This window comes from Protopterus annectens, chromosome 6.part0 (genome assembly GCF_019279795.1).
Source record: "Protopterus annectens isolate FY-2018-M chromosome 6.part0, PAN1.0, whole genome shotgun sequence".
Taxonomy (NCBI): Eukaryota; Metazoa; Chordata; order Ceratodontiformes; family Protopteridae; genus Protopterus; species Protopterus annectens.
The window spans coordinates 1,137,644,278-1,137,668,764 of record NC_056737.1 but is presented as its reverse complement, the minus strand read 5'-3'; the positions used below and the strand labels follow the sequence as shown (position 1 = coordinate 1,137,668,764).

General features: G+C 43.9%; 1 protein-coding gene across 2 annotated transcripts in view; it reads left to right on the top strand.

Moving 5' to 3' along the window:
* Positions 1–24,487, top strand: part of TANC1 (tetratricopeptide repeat, ankyrin repeat and coiled-coil containing 1) — a 3,647,153-nt gene that overhangs the window by 496,667 nt on the left and 3,125,999 nt on the right. For both annotated transcript variants that reach the window (XM_044074752.1, XM_044074753.1), the window contains exon 2: positions 13,466–13,565. The gene's annotated coding sequence lies outside the window, so the exon portion shown is untranslated. The remainder of the gene's footprint in view (positions 1–13,465; positions 13,566–24,487) is intronic.

Here is a 24,487-nt window from a genome sequence, read left to right as displayed (position 1 = left end):
GCAAGCCTCAAGCAAATCAAGTCATCACAACAGACGCCTCAGACTATGCCTGGGGGGCGCACATGACAGATCGGTGCATTCAGGGCAAATGGTCCCAAAAAGAAAAGCACCTTCACATCAATCAAAAGGAAATGCTAGCAGTAATAAATGCTATTATAGCTTTCAAAGACCTTCTGCAACCAGGTCAACTATTGATAAGAACGGACACCACAGTAATGTGGTACATAAACAAACAGGGAGGAACACATTCATACCCTCTATGCAGACTGGCCATGTCACTTTGGAACATGGCCATGGACTTACAAATCGAACTACAAGCACAGTACTTGCCAGGCAAGGAAAACACGCTGACAGACAACCTAAGCAGAAATATGACAGATCCACACGAATGGAAGTTGCATCCTCAAGTTTTTACAGAGATAATACAAGCATGGGGAAGGCCAGACATAGATCTCTTTGCCTCCCACAAAAATCACCAATTGACAAAATTCTGCTCAAGGATTTTTCATCCAAAGGCCTGGAGAGTGGACGCTCTCTCTTTCAGTTGGACATCAATGACAGTTTATGCCTTCCCACCTCTCCCTCTGCTGCCCAAAGTTCTATTGAAAACCAGAGCAGACAGACCAAAGATGATTCTCATTGCTCCAGACTGGCCAAGGCAACACTGGTACCCACTCCTGAGGAGCCTGACGCATTCCCCACCATGGATCCTGCCTCTAATGCCTCTTCTCCTGACTCAGCACAGCTTCAAAACTCTTCACAGTCAGCTAAAAACACTCAATCTAGCCGCATGGAAGATTCCTTAGCATCACAACAGACCCTACTCTCCAAGGAGGTGCAGGATGTCATTTTGGAGGCCAGAAGGCCGTCTACTAGAAAAGCTTACTCCGCTAAATGGAAACGGTTTTGTGTCTGGAATGAGAAAAAGGGCCAGGATCCTGGAAAACTGAATTTACCTCAGATATTACAGTATCTAGCTGAGCTGCTAAGCAGTGGACTTTCATTCTCCTCCATCAAAATCCATGCCTCAGCCATTTCTGCAGAATACAACACTGATCCACCCTTATTCTCTCACCCCCTCTTAAGACAGTTCCTCAGAGGGGCTAAGAATCTAAACCCCCCAAGGAAACAACCAGTACCTGCTTGGGATCTCAATTTCATTCTGGAAAAACTGACCTTGCCTCCTTTTGAGCCAGCTGCCTCAACAGATTTGCAATATTTGTCCTGGAAAACAGCTTTCCTTCTGGCTATTACCTCAGCTCGTAGAGTTTCAGAACTACAAGCTCTCATGGCTGTGCAGCTGTTTATCATCTTCCATCAGGACAGAGTTTCATTACGAACCAACCCGTCCTTTATGCTAAAAGTGGTATCCAGGGTAGCTTTGAATCAGGCCATACACTTTACCTACCTTTTATCCTAATCCTCAAAACAAAGGGGAGAGATTACTACATTCCTTGGACATCCACAGACAACTGCGTTATTATTTGGACAGAACAAAGCCTTTCAGAAAATCAGAACAGCTCTTTGTGTCCTATGCTATAGGAGCTCAAGGAAAGCCAATTTCCAAACAGACAATCTCAAAATGGATAGCCCACTGCATACGCTTTTGCTATTCTTTTCATGGCAAAACTGTACCTACAGGCATCAGATCTCACTCCACAAGGGCCACGGCTACCTCTGCAGCCTTTCTCAGAGGAGTTCCTACCAAAGATATTTTAGAAGCAGCCACTTGGAGTTCTGTGCATACCTTCTCCAAGCACTACCACCTTCCACTATACTCCAAATCTAGAGCGGGCTTTGCCACTGCAGTCTTGCAGGGCATTCTGGCTCCTCCTAGTTCCACCTAGTGCCTACCACCCCTTTCTTAGCTTTGGGATTCTACCCATCTGTTATGACTGCAGCTGTATGCACGATGAACATAGTACAGTTTTGTACCTACCATAAATGTAGATGTTAGAGTGCTAATACAGCTGCAGTCCAGGTTTCCCTCCCTCCTTCCCCTCTTCGGACAGGCCTATTGGCTAACATATCCTCATGCAACCAGATTTGGGTATTCATTCATGATGTATTTGCTTGCACTACTGTATTTTGATTATATGGCATTGCTTTATTACACAAATTTATGTATTGCCTTCCTTCTGGGGGCACCTGACATCTGGGGCAAGAAAAACTGAAGAAAATGGCGTTGGCTGGTTCTTTTATACCCCTGTCGCACTGACGTCAGGGAAGAAGTGACGACAACTGACGCCGGACCTAGACTTTGGAATTCGGCCGACCGAGGACCCGCCTGACGGCAGGAGAACCCATCTGTTATGACTGCAGCTGTATTAGCACTCGAACATCTACATTTATGGTAGGTACAAAACTGTACTGTCTTCATGTGGACATTTATAAATCCAGTTTAGACATGCATTGCAGTGTCGACCTTCTCCCATCAGAAGATTTTACTATGATACTGTGATTTGCAGTACAGGACCCAACTGCCATACATTAATTTTTCCATGAATTGTACTTTGCTTAGTATGCGTGTGCCAAGTCAGAAAACATGTTCTGTACCCCCATCTAATTTTAAAGGGCATGTGTATTCATTCCAGGGACCATTACTGAGCATAACGCGGCACTTGGAGAATTTGAACAAAGCTACCGGAAGGAAAGTCACAAGGTTGTGAAACAAATTACAAAGAGGCTTCAGGAGCTGCCATTGTATTCTGTTTCTGAAAGTTTACCAGGAGTTGACTTCTGTGTGGTCCTGAAAGAACTTGCAACAGTACGTTGATAGCTGGAAATCAGAAATGCTTTGGGAATTCTCATTATAGTCTATTTCTTATAAGTGACTAAGAGATGACCTCTACATGATCTAATGCTTGATCTGATTGTATTTAAAAGTCTGTGGCTGGAATACACCATTGTGGGAGCGAACACCAAAATGGGAAGCCTGAAACTAAAAGTAAATGCCTGTCACGGTGGGAGTCAAGAGACTGAGAAAATCTACTACTCAAAATTGAGTCTCAGTAGAAGAAAAATGACAAATACAGTACACAACCCCTTCCAAATTTATGAAGTGGGCTTCCTTTACAGAGGTAGGTCTTTAGCTTCAAAAATAACCTTTATGTATATGGTAGGTAGAAACATCAACATGGGGTTAAAGACAGTCAGTCCCTTGAAGTCTAAAAGGTTGTAAGCGTGATGATTAATCCTATGGCCCATTTATTTTTAAGCTGTTTCTTCATCCTAGGGCAAGGAGGAAGACTCTGACCCCTCATGCCTCCTGTGGGAGACTTCTGGGGAAGGAATAAGTATTTTTGTAATCATCCTGGGGTTGACCTCAGCCTCTTGGAAGTCATTGAGGACACTGGGTCCATGATCTTGCTATGATCAAGTCTGGGAAATGTCTTCTTCCCACACCCTTTTTTTGCTGTGTCCCATGCTAGATCTGCATCCTTTACTGCTTACTCTGCATCTTGGGTAAGGCATGCCATATAAGGTGAAACTTGAGTGTTTCTTTTCTCTTGTTCGTTCATATCTTTAATCTAAGGTCTTAAACGGAGGGAATTCTTAAATGGATAGTCTAAAAAGGTCACCTTGGTATCTTTAACAAACTGGATTAAGAGCAGTCAGGAGTGGCTGCTTATGCAGTGACATAGCCTGCTGGTTTAGCAGCCCCTTCAGTGGCATTGCAGTACATGTGGACCATGGGGTTGCTAAACTAGAGAAAGCAATTGCCAAGGTCCTAATGTTCTCTTTCAGTGGACCATCCAGTAACTCACTCCTCCATCGCATACTGTAGTTCTTCAGCCATATCTCTGTGAAGGGTTTAAAATAGCGATTAGGTGATTGAGTACTCTGGTACAAGGTAGACGATACAAATATCCACATATGAAAGCTGCTTGTAATCCTGGATTCATATATGGAGGATGACTAGCAGGACTTTGACCAGTTGGGGGGCCGGGTCTTGTGTAGGGATGCCAAAAGACACAGAGACATTGGGCTTAGGAGTCTGCATCATGGGTTTGCTGCTGATACAGTGGTGCTGGACTTGGGATGCTCTGAATAAACCAAATGCTCCACTAGAGGGCAGAAAATTTGGTCCACCTCCTTGGCAAAGGGAGACACTGTCAAGAGTTTTCCGAAATCTTTCTGGTGTCATCCTGGAAAATGTCCATCTGTGGTGGGGCCACCAAGGGAATTCTGAGGAAACTAGCAGGCTTTTTGCAGCCTACTGTGGAAAAGAGATTTGGGACTTTTTTCAGTGCAAAATATTTTTTTTATTTTTTTGTAAGCCTTGAAGAAGGGAGACCAGAAATCAGAAGTTATTTTCAAAGACAGACGTCTTCTGTGAGAATAAAATTCTCCAGTACCTTTCTGCACCTCCATATAGTTGGGCCTAATTGGTCACTTGTAAACAAGCTCCTTCATTTTTTAAGCATTCTTGATCTTGGGCCATCTCTGTCACCAATGGGCACATTAACCACTTATCTTGTTCAGGCTATCAGGGTGACGCTATTCATTGTACAGTACACCTTAGATTTAATGATTCATAGGTTCCTAGGTGTGTACTAGGTAATGGGCCTGGGGCCTTTACAAGCTTAGCCCATAGTATTACTTTGGCATCGTGTCAGCCAACCTTGGTTCCCAGTGCCTCTGTCGAGTAAAGCCACTGGCGTGATCCCTGGGGTGAATTTTCTATTTCCCATCCACTCATCATGATTTTTCTTGAAGAGGGCCAGTGAGGTGCTCTGCTTGACATGTACGGGAAGTCTATTCCATAGCATGGGCAGTCTCTGGGTTATGAACCTGTCCCTCTAGCATGTTCTTTTGATTGTGGCAATAAGGTTGAGGTCTCTGGAGCGTGTGGTGGAGAGGGATTGGGATTTCTTTAGATGTAGCATTTCTAACAGAGCTGGGTCAGACATGGCTTTGTAAGTCAAGCAGAGGTCGCCTCTAAGTAGGCGATATGAGATAGAGAATAGTTGGAGTTTTTTTAGTCTGTCCATATAGGACAAATGTTTAAGGCTTAGGATTCTCTTTGTGAGGTACTTTTGCGGCCTTTCCAGTTGTTTAGTGAGGTACATGCCAAATGGGGCATTGTACTCGATGACTGGCCTAATGAGGGAAGAGTAGAGGGAGACAATGACCTCTTTCTTCCTGGATGCAAAACCCTTAGTAATGAGATGTGCCACATAGAAGGACTTTCTGACTACAGTGCCAGTGTGGTGGTCAAAAGAGAGGTTGCTGTCAACCTGTGTTCCCAGATCTCTTATAATGCCTTCTGTGTTCAGTGGACTACCATAGATGTGGTAATTCATGAGAGCTGTGTTTTTTCCCAAAGGGGATGAAGACACATTTTTTGGCATTGAGCTTAAGGCCATGGTTCTGACACCAGTTGTTGGTCTCAGTGAGGCCATTCTGTAGGATGTCAACATCACTTGGGGAGTTAATAATAGCTCCCAACTTGCAGTTGTCTGTGAACTTTGTCAGACAGAGTCCCTTCGTGTTGGCCTGGACTTCAGAGAAGTAGATACCAAACAGGAGAGGACCCAGAGCCAAACCCTGTTAGACTCCACTCGTGACTGGTCGGCAGTCTAACTTGGAGTCAGCTACTTTCACACTGTGGGTTCTACCTGTGAGCCAGTTTGCAACCCACCTAGTGATGGGTTGATGCCTAGCTTAGTGAGTTTTTCTATGATTCCTGAATGGGAATGGTATTGAAGGCCTTGGCCAGATCAAGGTAGGCTGTATGAACCTCCTTACCTTCTTCCACAGCTCTAGTGACTGACTCAACTCAAAGAAGATGACCAAGTTGAGCAGGCATGATCTACCCTTCACAAAACCAAACTGTGTGGGATCCAGAGTTTGGAGAGTCCCTATATCCTTGTTTAGTAGGTCCATGATGATGCATTCCATAGCTTTGCATATCAGACTCGTCAGGCTAATGGGGCGATAGTTCCCAGGGTCTGTAGTCACTCCTCCTTTGTGGAGAGGGATGACTGTAGCAGTGCGCCATTTTGGTAGGGACAAAGCCTGAGGTCAGGCTGTGATTGAACAGGGCACACAGGTGAAGTGCCAGTTCACTCTAGTTCATGTAGAACACAGCTATGGATATTGTCAGGTCCCATAGAAGCTGTATCCTTGGCCTTGGACAGTGTTGTTTTAACCTGTGTAGCAGTAATACTAGGTGCCTGGCAATCTGCTGGTATTTTGACTGGTCCCTTGGGGGGGGGGGGGTAAAGTTGGCACTGAATCTATCGGCCAGTATATTGGCAATATCTGTTGGCTCGGTATAAGAGGTACCATTGTGCAGTAGTTCAAAGCAAATCTGGGTATTGCCGTGGAGATTCTTTACATAACTATAGAAGGCCTTGTGATTTTCTTTACTGTCTGCTGCAATTCTGTTTTCATGGCTAGCTTTAGGGGATTTGATGAGGGATCTCAACTTTTTGTTGAGGCTGATAAGGGAGTTTTTCCACTCTTGGGACTTCACCTTATTCCATATCAGTTTCCTCCTTCTGTTGTAGAATTTGTTTATGGCAGGGGACCACCAGATTGGCTTCCTTTTTTTGGAGGAGAGAGTCTGGGTTTTGTTGGGTGTGGCGAAATCCATGCATTTGTGTACGATTTGGCAGTCATGCAACTGATCTCCATTTGCGTGGGTGCCATGAAATTAGCCACCTCTGTTTTTAGGAGCCCAACGTTAGCTTTGAAGAAGTTTTTCATGGTGGTTACCTTTGCAGAGGGGGTGGGAGGGATGTGGATCTCCAAGGTGATTAGTTTGTGGTCGGATCTAACCAGGGAGGATTTGACTACTGGTGTAGAGCAACGGTCGCCCATGTTAGTAATCAGGTCAAGGGTGTTGCTACCTCTAGTGGGGATCAGAATGAGCTGGTCCAAGGCATTGGATTTAATGAATTGCTGGAAACGTTGGGCAAGTGTATTGGTACATGAGTAGTTTTCCCAGTTAATGGAGGGGTAGTTGAAGTCACCCAGTATGCGGGTGTTAGGTTGGACCCTAATATTCTCCAGGGTGCTTAGGAAAGTGGAGTGCGAGTCTTGGGACGTGTGAAGGTGCAGGCAGGTACTGGAGCATTTTCTTCTAACAAAAGATTACCGAACTTGAAAAGAAACGCTGTTTTCTCGCCCCTTTCTTCAAACCTTACAAAAAGATATTAAAAACAAAAAAAAAAAAAGTTTTGTACTGAAAAAATCCAAACGTTCCTGCTTCAGGCAACAACTAGAGATTCCTCAGCCACTCTGTCCATCACGGTTGAAGACGTTCATCTTCTGGGCAAAATTATCCCAAGGTACAAGGATATGGATGACCTGCTGGTCGAGGCAGCTTAGTTCCTGGCAGTCTTTATCAAATGTTACTCATCTTCTTCTCCAGCTGTTCTGGTCCTCATCCTTAAGCCCCCCATCCTCACACTGGCTGAACAACCAGGTTTATATGAGGCAGTAGTAGGTCTCATTTTTTTTTACACAGTGCTGTGCTAAACCATCCCTCCCGTTCCTATAAACCCAGGATGTTGGGGATCTTTTCTAGCTTGGGTTCAGATACTCAAGAAGCAAAAAGCATCCTAATGCACAAAGATGTAAACAGACTATTCTCCCCTTGTTCCTATATCAGTAGGTAAAAAGGAATGGTCAGTACAATATTCTTATTTAAAAAGAAATATTTTTTAAACATCTTTGGACAACCGTGATCAGACACAACGAGGTGCAAGCCAGGTTAGATTTAGTAATGGCTAGAAGTACTTTCTTCAGCCATGGCTAATACTGCGGCCAACTACAGTAGAGTTCACTGTACTTGCACCTCGACACCCTTATTCCATAGCTGTTTCATATAGTGACTGCACTACAACAGCTTTGTCTTCAATAAATAGTCTTTGCAAAGCTGTATAAGCTGTACATAGTTTCCAGGCCCAGATGTTGTTCTGGGGCTGCTGTCATTATGGGCTGTACTTCAGTTGTAGTTGTTGCTTAGGAGGTTTGTTTCCTTGGGACTCTGCCTTTTGGCTACCGAAGATGAACCTCTTGTCAAATTCAAAAGTTATGTACTTAACGTAGTGATAGATCTCTGATAAGGTGGTCCATCTTTGAGAACATACCCTCCCTTCATCTCCAGATTGAGCTCCATACATAAGTAAACGTGCAGCCTACCACGTATGACTTGCTGCTGGATTGCTGTTAGGCAGTGGCATTATAAAAAGGATCTTTTTTTTTTTTTTTTAAATATTGGTATATAGTCTAAAACTTTTTGTTCGCCTGATCTCTGTATACTGATACATGTCTGAGATGGCTAGGGGATATAACATCTACACATTTATCTGTGAATTTGATAGCATATATGCAGCCTGTCTTTGTAGTGCATAACATCGGCAGTGCAATTTTAGCTTTTTTTTTTTTGGGAGTAGAGTGTATATTGCAAAGACTAGCCCTTAATGGCAGAAGTAATGTGTTAGGGGATGAGTCAGAGATTTAGGACTTTACGTGCATGTGTGTGTGTGTGTGTATTTTTCAATTCGAATTTTTCAACTGCGTGTTAGTTTAGTATTGGTAAGCTAAATTTCCCTTTTCCACAGCTGCAGGCACTAATTCTGCTCGGCAGTCAAAACCAGGATGTGTAGTCCCTATCTTCCAACCCACAATACCTAGCTTTCTCCTCAGACTGTTTAACCTAAGCTTTGCTACAGGACCCTCTTCAAATGCAACCTAGTTCAATGGATGGATGACCGCAAATTCACTCCTGGGGTGGCTCCTGTGTCTCTCCTGGACAGAGGAAGCCGGTATTGACTACCATAGAACCTTACCTCTGCAAACTTCACTCACCTAACCCCTGATGATTGGACAAATCAGGATAAATATGGCTAGGCTTGTTAGGGCTCTAGGACCGTTAGCCTAGTATCTTTCTGTTAACTTGTGTCCCTGAATCCTGGCACACTGTTGTAATAATGTCCCTCCATAACAGTAACACAAACACTTGGTAGAGAAAACCACTTTATAGAGCAAAGCTTTCGGGCAGAACCCTTCTTCAATAGTATTGAAGAAGGGTTCTGCCCAAAAGCTTTGCTCTATAAAGTGGTTTTCTCTACCAAGTGTTTGTGTTATATCAGTTTTGCAGCTTGTTTTTTCTTGTCCTCCATAACAGTAACCCATCACAGACAGCAGGAACTGTAGACCCATTAGCTTTACAAGTCTTGTCTGTAAAGCCATGGAGTGCAGCATTACAAACCTCTTAAGCTAGACCTACTGCAATTCAGATTTTTAAAGGGCTGTTCGTGGCTCCTGAATGTTGTCACTTTCCTTGAGAAGGTCGCACAAATGGTTGGCAGTATGGCTACACTAAGCATATTGCCTACTTTTATCCTGCCCAGGCATATGATACCATACTACAGGATGGAAATGTTTATAAGTTGCTTTAAACATTAAATGCCTATGTGCTAAGAGGATAGCCAGCTGCCTTAAGGACAGAACACATGTTGTACAAGTGGGTGACGCCACCTCGGGCAGAGAAGGTGACCACTGGTGTCCCTTGTGGATCTATGACAGGTCCTCTTCTGTTTGGCATATATTTTGCATCCCTCCAAACTGATGATACTGATTTCTGATGAACAAAATTTGCTGTGGTTGTTGAAACCTCTTTGGATACATACAATCATCCAAATAAACCCCAGTCGATTCCTGGTCCATTTGAAAAAAGGGATCAAAATAGATTCCAGGAAATGTAGCTTCATCCCCTTTAGGAAGCAGAAGGTCTTTTTCCTACTGCATTGAAAGCACCCTTTACTGTACGAGTCGAGGGGATCTTGGCACACAAGTTGAGAGAGCCCACTCCTTTGAGCATTGTATGGCAAATGTTTAAAAAAAAACAAAATCCTTCTACATTTCACAAATAATTGCCAAGGGCATGTTTTCTAAAACCAAGGAAATCATTGTCCCACTGTATTCTGAACTAGTGAGACCTGTTATTGAATTTAATGTACCCTTCTGTGTACCCATTGTATATGGATTGAAATCTTTAAAAACTTGTAAAAACACAGAGGTTTATAACAAAAAGGATCTCTGGTCTCAAAATCTTTGTCTACCAAAAGAGACTGGAGTCCTCCATATCCATATACTTTGTGCGTACAGGTTCCTGAGGAGAGAGGTGTGCCTTCCTTAATTGGCCTGTAACAGTTTTTCTTAACCTCCTTTTTCCCCTTCACAATGTCATATTTTGCAGCCAGCATCAGAACCAGAGATCTAAACCTTCATTAAGAAATAAACAAAACTTGATGGAGCGAATGGTGCATCACCCAGCTCCTCCGCCTGTTCTACAATAGGCTCCCCCAGCATGTCAAGTAATGTAATTCCCCATCATCTTTCAAACAAAGCATGGATGGTTGGATGGGTGCAGTTAAATTTACAGCAGGGCTTGCAGACATCACCCTTCTTGCAAATGGTTGTAGACCCTGAGGGTGGATATTAGCAAGGCAAATTTTGCCTCTTGTCTGACTTGCTTTATATATCCTATAATCCTACGAAAGGTAAGAAGTGTAGAATGGCACAAGTTTTCAGTTTTCTAATTTTACATTTCTAGAATAAAGTTTTGTAGTTTCATTTTTCAGTACTAAAGCATCTGTTGTCTTTCTCAATGGAAAGTGTGCCTACAGAAAGCAAATCCCACTCACCACCAAACAAAATAACTGTCTAATTTGTTTTGAGGCTTGATCATGACATTGATAGTTGGAAAGTCAGTGTAGAATTCAGTGAATACTCAATGTACTCAGAAGGCCATAGTTTAAAAAAAAAAAAACTCTGGAGGAGTAGCTATCTGCATCAAGTTCCCCATCCTCCTGTCCAAAAAAATAAAAAAGGATGAAGCAATTAGACCTTCCAAAAGGTTTTCTAAGGCTGAAATTAAACTTTAACTAAATGGGTGCTTGTTGGTTATCAGGAAGTTAATATTCCCATTTTACTCATTGCTGAGCTTGCTCCAACTACCTGATATGTTTCTCAACAGAGCTCCCAGTCAGCCATTTTTTTCAGTGCATTTCTTGTATTCCCTCAGTTGAGAATTCCAACCTGTCTTGTAGTTGATTATGACCAGCTGGTGTTGGCCATAAAATGGCTGGAAAATAAAACCTAATTGGGGCACTGAGTCCTGACATGCTGACTTTGAATAATCAGCAGTTGAGTTTCTTCTCTAGCACCTGTCTTTCTCCATGTCTTTTTTCCTAGTGTCATTTTGTTTGGTGTGTTGTCCAGCATTGGTTCTCCCTAGTGTGGGAATACCCATGACCAATCCCTCTGGTGTTGGGGTAGATGATCTTAGTGCTGACTGGCAGCAGGCATTGATGCCCCTTTTGCTTTCTCTTTACTGCAGTAGGCCATCAGATGTATTAGAAGCAGCACTGTTTGACTCCAGCTTACAAAATCAAATGGTGCATACCATAATGGCAGCTAGAGTTTGTGGTCTAGCTCCCCCTTATGCCCTTCTTAAGGGAGGCTGCACTGATCAGTTTGGAGGCCGCACCTACACCAATGTGGTTTAGCAACTCTCCATTTCCTGCACCTCGTCAGAAGGGGGCTTCTGGGAGAATACTATACGTACTAATCCCAAGCTCACCAGATCTGAGAAGCCCTGGAAAACAACGGACAAGTCCTGTCGCCCTTGATTTCCCCGCTTTCCTGAGATAGACTCCATTTTTGAGGATCTGTGAAGGATGACAGTAACCCAAAAAAAAAATGGGAATTAAAGTGCTCAACACCAAAACGACCAAAAAACTGTTAAAAGAGCACTTTGGAAGAAAACACCAAGTTGCTGAGTGTAATTCTGTAATGATGAAGTCTTTATAGTGACGAAAATGCATTTTTAACTTGTGGACGTTTGTGTATTTGTTGGACTGTGCATCGTATTTACTGTGGGATTATTAAAGAATTACACACAGCATCTTGGTGTTTTCTTCCAAAATGCTCTTTTAACAGTTTTTTAAGGATGGCAATAGCCCCTTCTTTCCATCTGTAGCTGAAGACACCGATTTTGGGCAAAAACTCAAATTAAAGCAGGAAACCGATCTGGCTTGCTGCAGTAGTTCCTTCAGCACCAAATAAGTTAAAAACAAGCATGAAAAATGATCCTCGAGTGACATCGCCCTTGGCAAACATTCTCAGACATGGCAACTTTTTCACATGATGCCTGTTCTCTGCTTTCCAAGGTATTTCTCTCTGTGGCTACTGTCCTGTGTTATCATCATCAGTCCTTAAACTCACAAAGCTCCGCCCACCTACAGCCTCAGGAGAGCCATCTGGAAGTGTATGGAAACTTCTCATATTACTGACTGGATTTGCATAGATTAGCAGATGGGTGCAGCAGGTGTCTTTTCCCACTAACACTGGAAGCCGGAGTGCACCTCCTGTGCCTACCTTTTCAGATGTGAGACCTGACACTTCTGGAGGGTGATCCTAGGAGTCCCAGTTCCACTGAGGCAAACTGTTGACCCTTCAGTTTTGGCATATGCATCAATGGCCCATTTAATGGTTTTACCTTCAAATCTTCCAGTGTTGCCTTTGACACCAATGTTCATTCTTTACACCATCAGCTTCCCATAGTCTAGTGCCTTCATCGATGCCGAGGGCCTGATTTCCAGGAACCATACTCTATTCCCGTTGCTGTTGGGGCCACTTATTCTTTTCTTGGAACCAGTGTTTGTGTTTGATGTCAAGACCACTGATTTTCAACTGGGGGTGTCAATGGCTGCCTGGAGGGTTGGGATCAACCTGTTAATCCTTGGAGGGGCCTACTTTTTCAGCTACCATGTCAAGCTAGTGTTTGACATTGTTCAGTCTGGGTTTGTGACTTCAGTCTTGGGACTAGGGCCATTGCCTTTTCCAGCACTTACATTACTGATTTCTCTGAATGGACACCCCCAGTGATGGTTCAGACATTGGCCCAGGAATCTTCTAATTCTGTTGTTCTCAATTTCCACCCCACCTTCTAGGCAGGAGGATCTTCTCAGGATGTGATTATAGTATCTGGATCTTGGTTTTCTCCATCCTTCTCTCCATCTCTGAAATCCACTGGAGTGGGGGAAGCAAGGCTTAAATGTAGGAGGAAACACTTGCCCTTTCCTGAGGAAATCTCCCATACCAGATAAGCCTGATTCTCCTTCCTTCTGCCAGATGACCAAGATCAAAGGGCAGCCAGAGATCTCTCTAATTGTGGATAATTCCTATGCCTTGTGAATGATGCTGCATAAGTGATGATTGTGTTTGGGCCCATACTGTTAGTTTATGTAACTGTTGTACTTTGCATTTAACTGGCTTTGTTTTTGTTCGTCTGTGCTAGTGGTGCTGCTAAAGTTAACTTATCTCTAACGCAATTGTCAGACTTGTTTTGTACTATTGAGGTGTATTCTGTAGTCTTATTTAAAGTTTGTTGGCTAAGTAGGCAGACTGATCCTTGGGGTTCTTTTTCTTCTTCCATCTTCAGCCTGAATCCAGATGGACAAACCTGGGGACAGAATATCAGGAGCAAAGTAAACGGACAAAGATTGGCATAAAGAAGTAACAGTATGCAGCAGTGAAAGAAGGTAAGTAGAGTGATAATGCTTTTAACCAGTGGTGATCGATTACAAACTGACAAAGTACAAATAAATCCTAATTTTTTCGTGGGTTGTGGCATATTATTTGAAAGAGTGTGGCAAATATAACTTGAAAGTGAGCACTTGGCAGTGGTGCAAAGCGCTTGCAGGCCAAGACCTTACTGTTGATTCTATTCAGCTTAAGAGACCATGTGTGGGTAGTTTGAGCCATATTTCAGGGCCAAACAATAAAATTTAAGTCAAGTTCATAGAAAAAAACCCAATCTGATTGTTCAGTGCGACAGAGGAGTAGTTCACAAGAAGCAGGCAGTAATCTAGTTTTAGCAGTGCACATGTTAGCAGGCACTGATGCTGCTTTGCAGAAGCCTTGATGGGGAAGCAGTTAGCTGTGGCATTAGTTCAGCATTGATGCTTACTTCAGGATGTACTGGGCGTGAAATGTGAGGAGTCTGCTTAGTACACGGAATACCTAAACTAGGAAAAAAGCTATTCAAAGTAGACATGGTTTAGTTATGGTAAACCTAGCTTCATAAGACTTTGTTCTACTGATTTTGCAGCTTATTTTAATTGCCTTGTCATCTACATCATGCAGTAGAGTTATTTTAAGAAGTCATGGAATGTATTCTGAGTAATTATGTAATGTCCCTATTAAGTTATTGCTAGACTTTTCCAGTTATGCAAGTTGATTGTTGCTGTCCTGCTGTATTTTCCTATCTGGTTTGTGCCTAATAATATAAAAGCTTTTTTACCCAGTGTGTCTGATGAACAAAACTGATGGAATTGATCCAAGTTTATTTCTAATCGCCTTAGATCTGGTAAAAATGTCAGTAAGTAACAGTATGCAAACAAGAGTATTAGTGACAGAAATAGTGCTTACTGTGCGTCTACTGCCTGTACTTTTCTGAGAATGAAAACGCATTATGGGATGGGGTATAGTTGCAGGTTTGAGGAAACTTTGCAGGTGTCCTCTTTTGCTGTTTTAGTAGCAATCTCCTTGGAAGTTAATTAGTTATAGTCCTGAAGGGTTACCACCTGCATGTTTATCTTCACTGCCCTCTCGTATGCTTGTTACTTTGCAGAAATCTAAAGACTTCCTCTTAATGCTTTTTAACCTAAGCCTTTATATGCCCATAAAAAATTAACCATTTGTACTTGTGATTTTTCCTTCTCTCGTAAATGTGGGGCAAGCTTTTTATAGGCAAGTTTGTGATGCAGTTATGTCTTTGGTGAGAAGAGTACATCTGATGTTGGGGATTCTATTTCCATTACTTTCTAGACTAAGATCAGCAAGACTTTGTTCATTATCCAGAACTTTTCCAGGCTCCTAAAGCCTTTGACTTTATCCCAAATGCTGCTTCAAACTAAGACCCTTCCTCAGATCTTTTTTTTTGTTTTGTTACATGTGAAAGTTGGTTACATTTATAAATGGCCTTGGATTGCACCTTAATTGTTTCTTGGGCATTTTTGCTCTTTGAGGAGGCTGTCATGCAGTTTATTTCTTATCACAGATTGTCAACACTAATCTCATTTCACAAGACCACAAACCAAAAAGCAATATAAATCCAACAACAGGCAGGAACCTAATGGAGCAAAAATTATAATATTTCTCTAGCACTTCGGCAAAGCCTTCAAGGAGTACTTATTTCAGCTGGTTTCAGGTGAGTGTGTTCCATTTTACCTTAAAACTGTTGCAGTCCTCCAGTGTCATAAAGGAAGTGTCAACTCTCCTCTGGAGTCCCCTACCTCAGATGTAGATGAAGATGAGAAAATCAATTCATCTGGCTGGGAAGGGGAGAACCTAAGTTTGAGGAGATCCCTGACTTGATATGATTTGAAGGCAGGATTGACTCCAGAAACTCCTACTCTGGAATGAGGCCTTCAAGAGGCCTTTCGTTCCCCTGTGACTTCAACTTGAGTGGTCCTCCAAGTTGACATGACGCTTTAGAAAAGGAGACAAACCACGTGGAAGAACCCTGTTGTGGTGAGTCCCATCCCAATGAGATTTGACAAGATCCTGTGGCCTCCGAAAACTGGACGTGGTGAATAAGATCCCTACCTACAGATGGAGTGGAGTACCTGTTACAGCTGCTGCTTTAGAAAAGGCCCATATCCCTCAGAGCCTAGCGGCTCATTTGCTAAATAAGTTGTATTGAGCATTGGACAGGTTAGAGAAGTGGGTTTATGCATCCTCAAATTATTCCTTGTGAAGGTGGTAAACTCCATGTCACATATGCCATGTATCAAAGGATCTGTTAATCAAAATCAACCAGTCTGTGGATGGGTTTGGTAAATGGGGGTTTAAGTTTCAAATGCCAGCCTTTATAGTTATTTCCAGGCTAAAAATGAGTTTGGCACATCTCTTGTGCATATGTTAGTGTGTCTGGTTTTGCTTTTGTGATTTTTGCCACTAACTCTAAGGTAATGCCCCCTTTAATGAAAACTTGCTTCTTTTGTTCCGGTGGTAAAAGTCAGGCTGGAGGAATGAGAACAAGAGCGCAGCACTGTTATGACTTTTGATGTAAAGTATGACGCTCCCTAACATGCATTTTCATGAATGCCTCTATACAATAGTAGAGGTTCTGGAGGGAGTTGTAGGTGTTGCAGCAACTTCCAGAACAGCTGTCAACGCAGAGGGAACCAGAATCAGCAGCAAAGTTATGGGTATAATAGTCCACCAGGTGAAATGTTGCCTGGATGTTCATTGTGTTTCACTGTTGCAGTCATTACTCTTGGGTTATCGTGCTAGCAGGCTACCAGCAGTCAGCCAGAATTCCAAAGTCTAGGTCCGGCATCGGTTGCTGTCGCCTCTTCCCTGACGTCAGTGCGCCAGGGAGATAAAAGATGCAGCCGACACCATTTTCTTCAGTCTTTCTTGCCGCGCAGTGCCCGAAGCAAAAGCGGGTCACAAGTGCCGGTCAGCCGACTCCTGAGATTTTCACAGACGAATTTCAAATCCGAAGTCTTCGTTAAAGCTAAGTACCCCATTGGGGAAACTTTTTTTCTTGCTCCAGACCGATGTCAGAAAAAGTTAACAATTGTATTTCTTGTGGGAAGCAAATACCTCATAAGGATTATCATTCTTACTGTATTCCTTGCCTAGGCCCTGATCATAACGTTGCTAGCTGTCTGTTTTGTGCTAGATTCAACAAACGCACTATTAAGCGTCGGTTTGATTTTGCTTATTACTTTGGCCGAAAATTCAATTACATAATGCCGTCGGAATTGCAGACGACCGGAGTTTCTAGAGTTTCTAACAAAACGCAAGGAAAAAGAGAAGGACAGGCATCCGAGATCCAGAACTGACGACAAGGCTTCCGCTAAGCCAGTCGCCGGTTCTCAGTGAGGTGCATTAGCAGCCCCTGACACCCGCTACCTCAGAGCCACAGGCCGCTGACGACTCCCACGTGGAGCCAGCTAGGCCTCTGGATACTCAAGGTATTTGACACTCGGAAATCATTCCCTCAGATGGGTCCGGAGCCGCTGAGCAGGCATCGGCTTCTGAGGGTGTTTTCAGACCTACACAGCTATATGTAAAGCCTACTTCAGCTTCAAAAGCAATGACTACAGCAGCGTTAAAGACAAAGAAACAAGTACAGCATTCTCCAGGACAGACTTCCATGCCTAAGAAACAGATGCTCAAAATGGCCGAAGACCTTATTACCTTGATCAGGGGTTCCCATCCCCCTCCTGACAAGAGGCCTAGGCAAGAGACCAACTCTGACTCTTCGGGTCAGGTTTCCATTTCCTTTGACTCCTCTTCTGTACAGGAATACTCTCTTCCTCCCTATGAGGATTCTGATGCTGAAGAATCCATTCCTTCAGCCTCTCCTCCTGAGGATTATTCTTTTGGGGAAACCCTGCATACCATGAGGGAGCACTTCCACTGGGAGAGCCAAGATTACTCAGAATCAAAGAAAAGGCTTAGAGATTTTCTTTTACTTCCTCAGCACAGGCCTCTTGCTATTCCCCCTGTGCTAGACATTGTAGATGTATTTTCTTTTTATTTTTCCTTTCTCCAGACTCCTTACCTCCAGCTCCTGTTAAACCAGATAGATACTACAGGGTTCCTGATTCACATAATTTTTTTTATAAAAACCCTGCTGCTGACCCAGAAACTATTTCTCAGGGTCCCAAGGGGGTTAAGGCCGCTACTGCAAAAAAACCCTGTCCCTTCTGACAGGGATTCAAGGGCACTAGACAGATGGGGGAAAAAGGTTTACACTTCTGCTACTTTGGCTGTCAGGGTTTATATTGTCAATTTCATATGATTAAATATCAGCAATACTTAATGTCACTGTTAAAACAGAAAATGTTGACTAATTCTGATTGTACAGAAAATAAGGAAATACAGGATTTATTGCATGCAACTGAACAAGTGGTAAAGCATACATTGCAATGTTGTTTTGATTCTCTGGAGGCCTCCTGCAGGGCCGCAGTTACGGGTTCTGTCATTAGGAAGCATGCTTGGTTAAAGGAACAAAATCTGCCTAATCATGTTAAATCAAAATTATTAGATGCTCCATTACAGCATGATACTCTATTTGGTGTTAAAGCAGAGGAGGTTTTGAAGAAAATGGAGGACAAAGCGAAATATATGCAAACAGTAAAGGATTTCTTACAGGTTCAGCCACCAAAATTTAGCAGGAACTGGCCTACAAAGAACTGGTCCTTTCCAGTGTCGGACAGGCCACAAAGAGGCAGATACAGGCGTCCCAGAGGCAGATCCCAGCCCCAGGGCTCATACAGGCCTAAACAGTGGGGCGCTTCTACCTCCAAAAGTGGAGAAGACAAAGCACAGCCATACAGGAAACAGTCCCAATGACTTGCCTCTACCAGCACCAAGCACTTATCTTCTTGCAGCCCCCTTAGGGGGAAAACTAGCACTTTTTTCTCAAAATTGGCACATGATCACCCAGGACAAATGGGTATTGAATATAGTGTCCCAGGGCTACAGGTTCTACTTTTCACACCCTGCCAAAGGCAAAAGGTATGCCAAACCTGCCACACAATCAATGGGCAGAGGCTCAAAAACAAGTTTTGTCCTTTATGCAAATGAGGGCCATTCAGCAAGTACCACAGCAAGAGCAGGGACAAGGATTTTACTCAAGACTTTTCTTGGTCCCCAGAAAGGACAAAGCCTGGAGACCAATACTGGACCTGTCTTTTCTAAACACATTTCTGGACGTTCCAAAATTCAAAATGTTAACTCTGCAGCAGCTTCTGCCCATGCTCGGCAAGAAGGCTTGGCTTGTAACTTTGGACCTAAAAGAGGCATACCTGCATATACCAATCAGACAATCCTGCAGAAGATACCTCCGATTCATAGCTGGCTCAATGCAATACCAATTCTCTGCAGTGCCCTTTGGCTTATCTACTGCGCCCAGGGTCTTCACAAAATGCCTGGCACCAGTAATTGCATTTTGCAGACAAAGAGGAATTCAAATTTATCCTTACTTGGACGACTGCCTTATACAAGCAGAGAACAAGGACACTCTACTAAAGCATCTGGCGTTCGTAAAAAGATTATTAATTTGCCTAGGGTACACAGTAAATGAAAAGAAATCAAAACTAGTACCCTCTCAAGAGATAATATTCCTGGGTGCAAGCTTAAATACAACTGCCTAGATGGCTTATCTCATGCCAGACAAACAAAGGCTTCTTACTTCAAAATGTTGGCAACAAAGACCCAGTTATCTGCAAGAAAAATTCTGCAGGCTTTGGGCTTCATGGCATCCTGTATTCTGCTAATTCCATATGCCAGACTGCATATGAGGAAACTTCAGCGGTACCTAAAAAGTGTCTGGACTCAACATTGTCAATGCCTGGAAGCATTAATTACCCTCATTCCTTGCCTGCAACAGGAGTTTCGATGGTGGGCTCATGCCTGTCACCTCAGCAAGGGACAGCCATTCACTCTACCCACAGCCAGGCAGTCAATAACATATGCATCAGATTATGCCTGGGGAGCACACATGGCAGGAAAATGTATTCAGGGCACATGGTCCACAAGCCAAATGCATCTACATATCAATCAAAAAGAGATGCTAGCTGTTCAGAATGATCTGACAGCTTTCAAGGATCTACTCCATCCAGGACAACTACTGATGATAAGGACGGACAATACTACAGTCATGTGGTAAGTAGCAGGGAGGCACACATGCCTACCCCCTCTGCAGACAAGCCATGACTTTGTGGAACACAGCATTGACTTATCAAGTACACCTGCAAGCACAATTCGTGCCAGGAAAGAACAATACTCTGGCAGACGAACTAAGCAGAAACCTTATGGATCCCCACGAGTGGAAACTGAATCCACAAGTCTTCAGCATGATAACAAAGGAATGGGGATGCCCAGACATAGATCTATTTGCCTCCCCTCACAACTGCCAACTACAGAAATTCTGCACAAGGACTTATCACAAGCAAGCATGGAAAGTGGATGCTGTGTCATTCAGCTGGAAAAGTCTAACAGTATATGCCTTTCCTCCTCTCCCTCTCCTCCCCAAGGTACTCCTAAAGGTCAGACAAGAGAAGCCAAGAATGATTCTGATTTCCCCAGACTGGCCACGCCAGCACTGGTACCCAATCCTAAAAAGCTTGTCTCAAGGCCCAGCCTGGACATTGCCTCTAATTCCTCACTTACTGACCCAGTGAAACAGTCAGATTCTGCACAGCCAACTCAGGACCCTAAATCTGGCAGCATGTCGGATAATGTAACCATTCAAAGCACACCTCTCTCTAAAGCAGTGATGGATGTTATTTTGGAGGCCAGGAGGCCCAGTACCAGAAAATCTTATGCAGAAAAATGGAAAAGATTCTGTGCTTGGAACCAGGCACAAGGAATTGACACATCTGTACCAAATATTCTTCAGATTTTACAATACCTAACTGAGATGCTGGACAAAGGCCTATCCTTTTCATCCATTAAAATTCATGCCTCTGCCATTTCAACTCATTACAATACGGAACCTCCTATTTTTTCCCATCCTTTGCTAAGGCAGTACTCAGAGGGGCCAAAAACATAAGACCTCCAAGGAGAGCCCCAGTACCTGCATGGGACCTCAATTATGTCTTGGAAAAACTCACACTGCCGCCTTTTGAGCCAGCCAATACAGCTGATATAAAGTTTTTATCTTGGAAAACAGCTCTGCTCCTAGCAATAACCTCTGCAAGACGAGTTTCGGAGTTACAGGCACTCATGGCTGTGGAACCTTTCATCATTTTCCATCCAGACAGGGTTTCTCTAAGGATGAACCCAACATTTATGCCTAAGGTAGTGTCCAGTGTGGCCCTTAACCAAACCATTCATTTGCCTACCTTTTATCCAAACCCACAAAATAAGGGTGAGAGACTTCTGCATTCCTTGGTCATACACAGACAACTACGCTTCTACTTGGACGGAACTAAAGCTTTCAGAAAAATTGAGCAACTTTTAGTGGCATATGCTGCAGGATCTCAAGGAAAGCCTATCTCAAAACAGACTATTTCAAAATGGATAGGCCACTGCATTCGTTTCTGCTACTCACAACATGGCAAATCAGTGCCCAAGGGCATTAGGCCTCATTCTACCAGGGCAGCAGCCACTTCAGCTGCCTTTCTCAGAGGAGTACCAAGCAAAGACATTTTAGAGGCTGCAACTTGGAGTTCAGTGCACACTTTTACAAAGCACTACCATTTATCTCTCTACTCTAAATCCAGAGCAGGCTTCGCCACTGCAGTTCTGCCAGGCCTTATAGCCTCTCCTAATCCTATTTAGGCCCATCCACCCAGCCTTAGCTTTGGGATTCAACCCAAGAGTAATGACTGCAACAGTGAAACACGATGAACATAGTACAGTTGTGTACCTACCATAAATGTAGATGTTCGAGTGTATTCACTGTTGCAGTCCAGGTTACCCACCCTCCATCCTCCTTTTCTTTGCTGGGACTTACCTATACTTCTCTGTCTTATACAACCTATGTGGTGTATTTGCTTGTAGATGAAGGAAATGTTTATTTTACTGCATGCATAATTATTGGCATAATATTTTTAGCCTACCATTTTGGGGACACCTGACATCTGGGGCAAGAAAAACTGAAGAAAGTGGCGTCGGATGCATCTTTTATACCCCTGGCGCACTGACGTCAGGGAAGAGGCGACAGCAACCGACGCCGGACCTAGACTTTAGAATTCTGACCGACTGCGGGTAGCCTGCCAGCAGGATAACCCAAGAGTAATGACTGCAACAGTGAATACACTTGAACATCTACATTTATGGTAGGTACACAACTGTACTATGTCACTTTTTCCTCCATTTGTCAGTGGGAGGCCATCTCATGAGAAACATGGATGTGAGGATCATCATGATGTTCATCGTGTTATACTGCTGCAGTCATCACACTTGGGTTATCCTGCCATCAGGCGGTCCTGCAGTCGACCGAATCCCAAAGTCTTGGTCCGGCATCTTTTGTCGTCGCTTCTTCCCTGACGTCAGTGCGACAGGGGGATAAAAGAGGCAGCCAATGCCATTTTCTTCAGTCTTTCTTGCCGCGCGGTGCCCGAAGCAGAAGCAGTTCGCAAGTGCCGGTCGGCTAGCTCCTGAGATTTTTTAATCGAATTTCAGCCCGGAGTCTTCTGTAAAGCTAAGTACCCCATTGGGGAAACTTTTCTTGCCTCAGAACAATGTCAGACAAAGTTAATAATTGCATTTCTTGTGGGAAACAAATACCTCATAAGGATTTTCATTCTTATTGTATTCCTTGCCTAGGCCCAGACCACGACGTCTCTGGTTGTCGGTTTTGTGCTAGGTTCAACAAACGTACAATCAAGCGTCAGGCAGATTTCGCCCGACATTATTTTGGCAGAAAATTTAACTATAGCATGTCGTCGGAGCAACCGACATCAGCAATGATTAAAAAACGCAAGGATAAGGACAGGCAACCAAGGCCAAGACCAGATACCGAGGCCTCAGCAAGGCCTGCCGCCGGTTCTCCGGTTTTCAGCGAGGCGCCTACGCAGCCCCTGGCTACCGCTGATTTAGAAATTCGGATGGCCTCCCAGACCGAATCAGCTGGGCCTCAGGAGCCGGTTCCATCTCACCCCTTGGACGCCAACCCTGACGGTGATCCGGAAATTTTGGACAGGCCTTCGGTTTCTGAAGGTGTCTTCAAACCGACAACTATCTCTATTAAGTCTTATGCTAAACTTAAAGTCCCCTTAAAAGTTAGGAAACCGGGTCCACAGCCCCCCCCCCCACAGGCCCCTATACCTAAAAAACAGATGCTTAAGATGGCTGAGGATTTAATTACCCTTATCAGGGGTTCACAACCCCCTCCTGACAAAAGGCCTAGATTGGAGGAAGATTATCCTTCCTCTGACCAAGCATCCATTTCCGCAGCTAACTCTGAGGACCAGGATTATTCTTTCCCTCCTTATGAAGACTCAGATGCTGAAGAGTCCATTCCTTCTGTCTCCCCCCCTGAAGACTACTCTTTTGGGGAAACTTTACACACCATGAGGGAACACTTTCACTGGGAAGGCCAAGATTACTCAGACTCTAAGAAAAGACTCCGTGAGATGTTCATCGTGTTTCACTGTTGCAGTCATGACTGTAGGGTTCTCCCCTGCTGGCAGGCAGTCCTCGGTCGGCCAGAATCCCAAAGTCTGGGTCCGGCGTCGGCTGTTCAACCATGCTCCCTGACGTCAGAGCGCCAGGAGTACAAAGCTGACAACCGACGCCATCTTCCCCAGTCTTTCTTGCCGTGCGGTGATAGCAGTTCACAAGTGCCGGTCGGCTGACTCCTGACCATTTTTTCTGATATACTTCAGTCCGAAGACTTTCTTCTCCACTCAAAGCTAAGTACCCCGTTGGGGAAACCTTTTTCTTGCTCCAGTCCGATGTCAGAAAAAGTTAATAACTGTATTTCATGTGAGAAGCAAATACCTCATAAGGATTTTCATTCTTACTGTATTCCTTGCTTAGGCCCTGACCACGACGTAGCTAGTTGTCGGTTTTGTGCTAGATTCAATCAACGTACAATTAAACGAAGGTACAATTTTGCTTTTCATTACTTCGGTAGGCGCTTTAACTGCAAAATGTCGTCGGATACGGTTCCGGCTACCGGAGTTCACAAACGTCACAAGGAAAAAGACAGGCCTCCAAGGTCCAAATCTGATGATAGCGCACAAGCGGAGCCAGCTTCAGGTTCGGCCGTCGTCAGTGAGGCGCTTTTGCAGCCCCTGTCGTCGGCCATTTCAGAACCGATGGCCGAAACGGACTCTCATGAGGAGCCAACCAGGCCTTTAAATATTTCTATTGCAGGACCTTCGGACAATGCTCCTTCGGATGGGTCCGGAGCCACTGTGCAGGTACCGGCTTCCGAAGGGGTTTTCAGGCCTACTCAGATTCTAATAAAGGCAAAGACAAAGGCAAAGACTCCTTCTAAATCAAAGACTGCAACACAGGCCTCTTCTGAACCGGCTCCCAAGTCACAGAAACAGTTACTCAAGATGGCGGAGGATTGACTTACTATGATTAGGGGTTCTCATCCCCCTCCAGATAAAAGGCCAAGGCAGGATGTTTATTATGATTCCTCTGATCAGGCTTCTGTTTCTTCTTCTGACCAGGAATATTCTTTCCCTCCTTATGAGGATTCTGATGCTGAGGAATCCATTCCTTCAGCTTCTCCCCCTGAGGATTTCTCTTTTGGGGAAACTTTGCATGAAGTGAGGGAGCATTTCCACTGGGAAGGACAGGAGTATTCAGAATCTAAGAAAAGACTAAGGGATTTTCTTCTTCTCCCCCAACATAGACCCATGGCTATTCCTCCTGTTTTGGATATTGTGGATGATGCTTTTTCGGAGGCTAACTTAACCCCTGACTCTTTTCCTCCTGCTCCTGTTAAGCCTGATAGATATTACAGGGTTCCTGA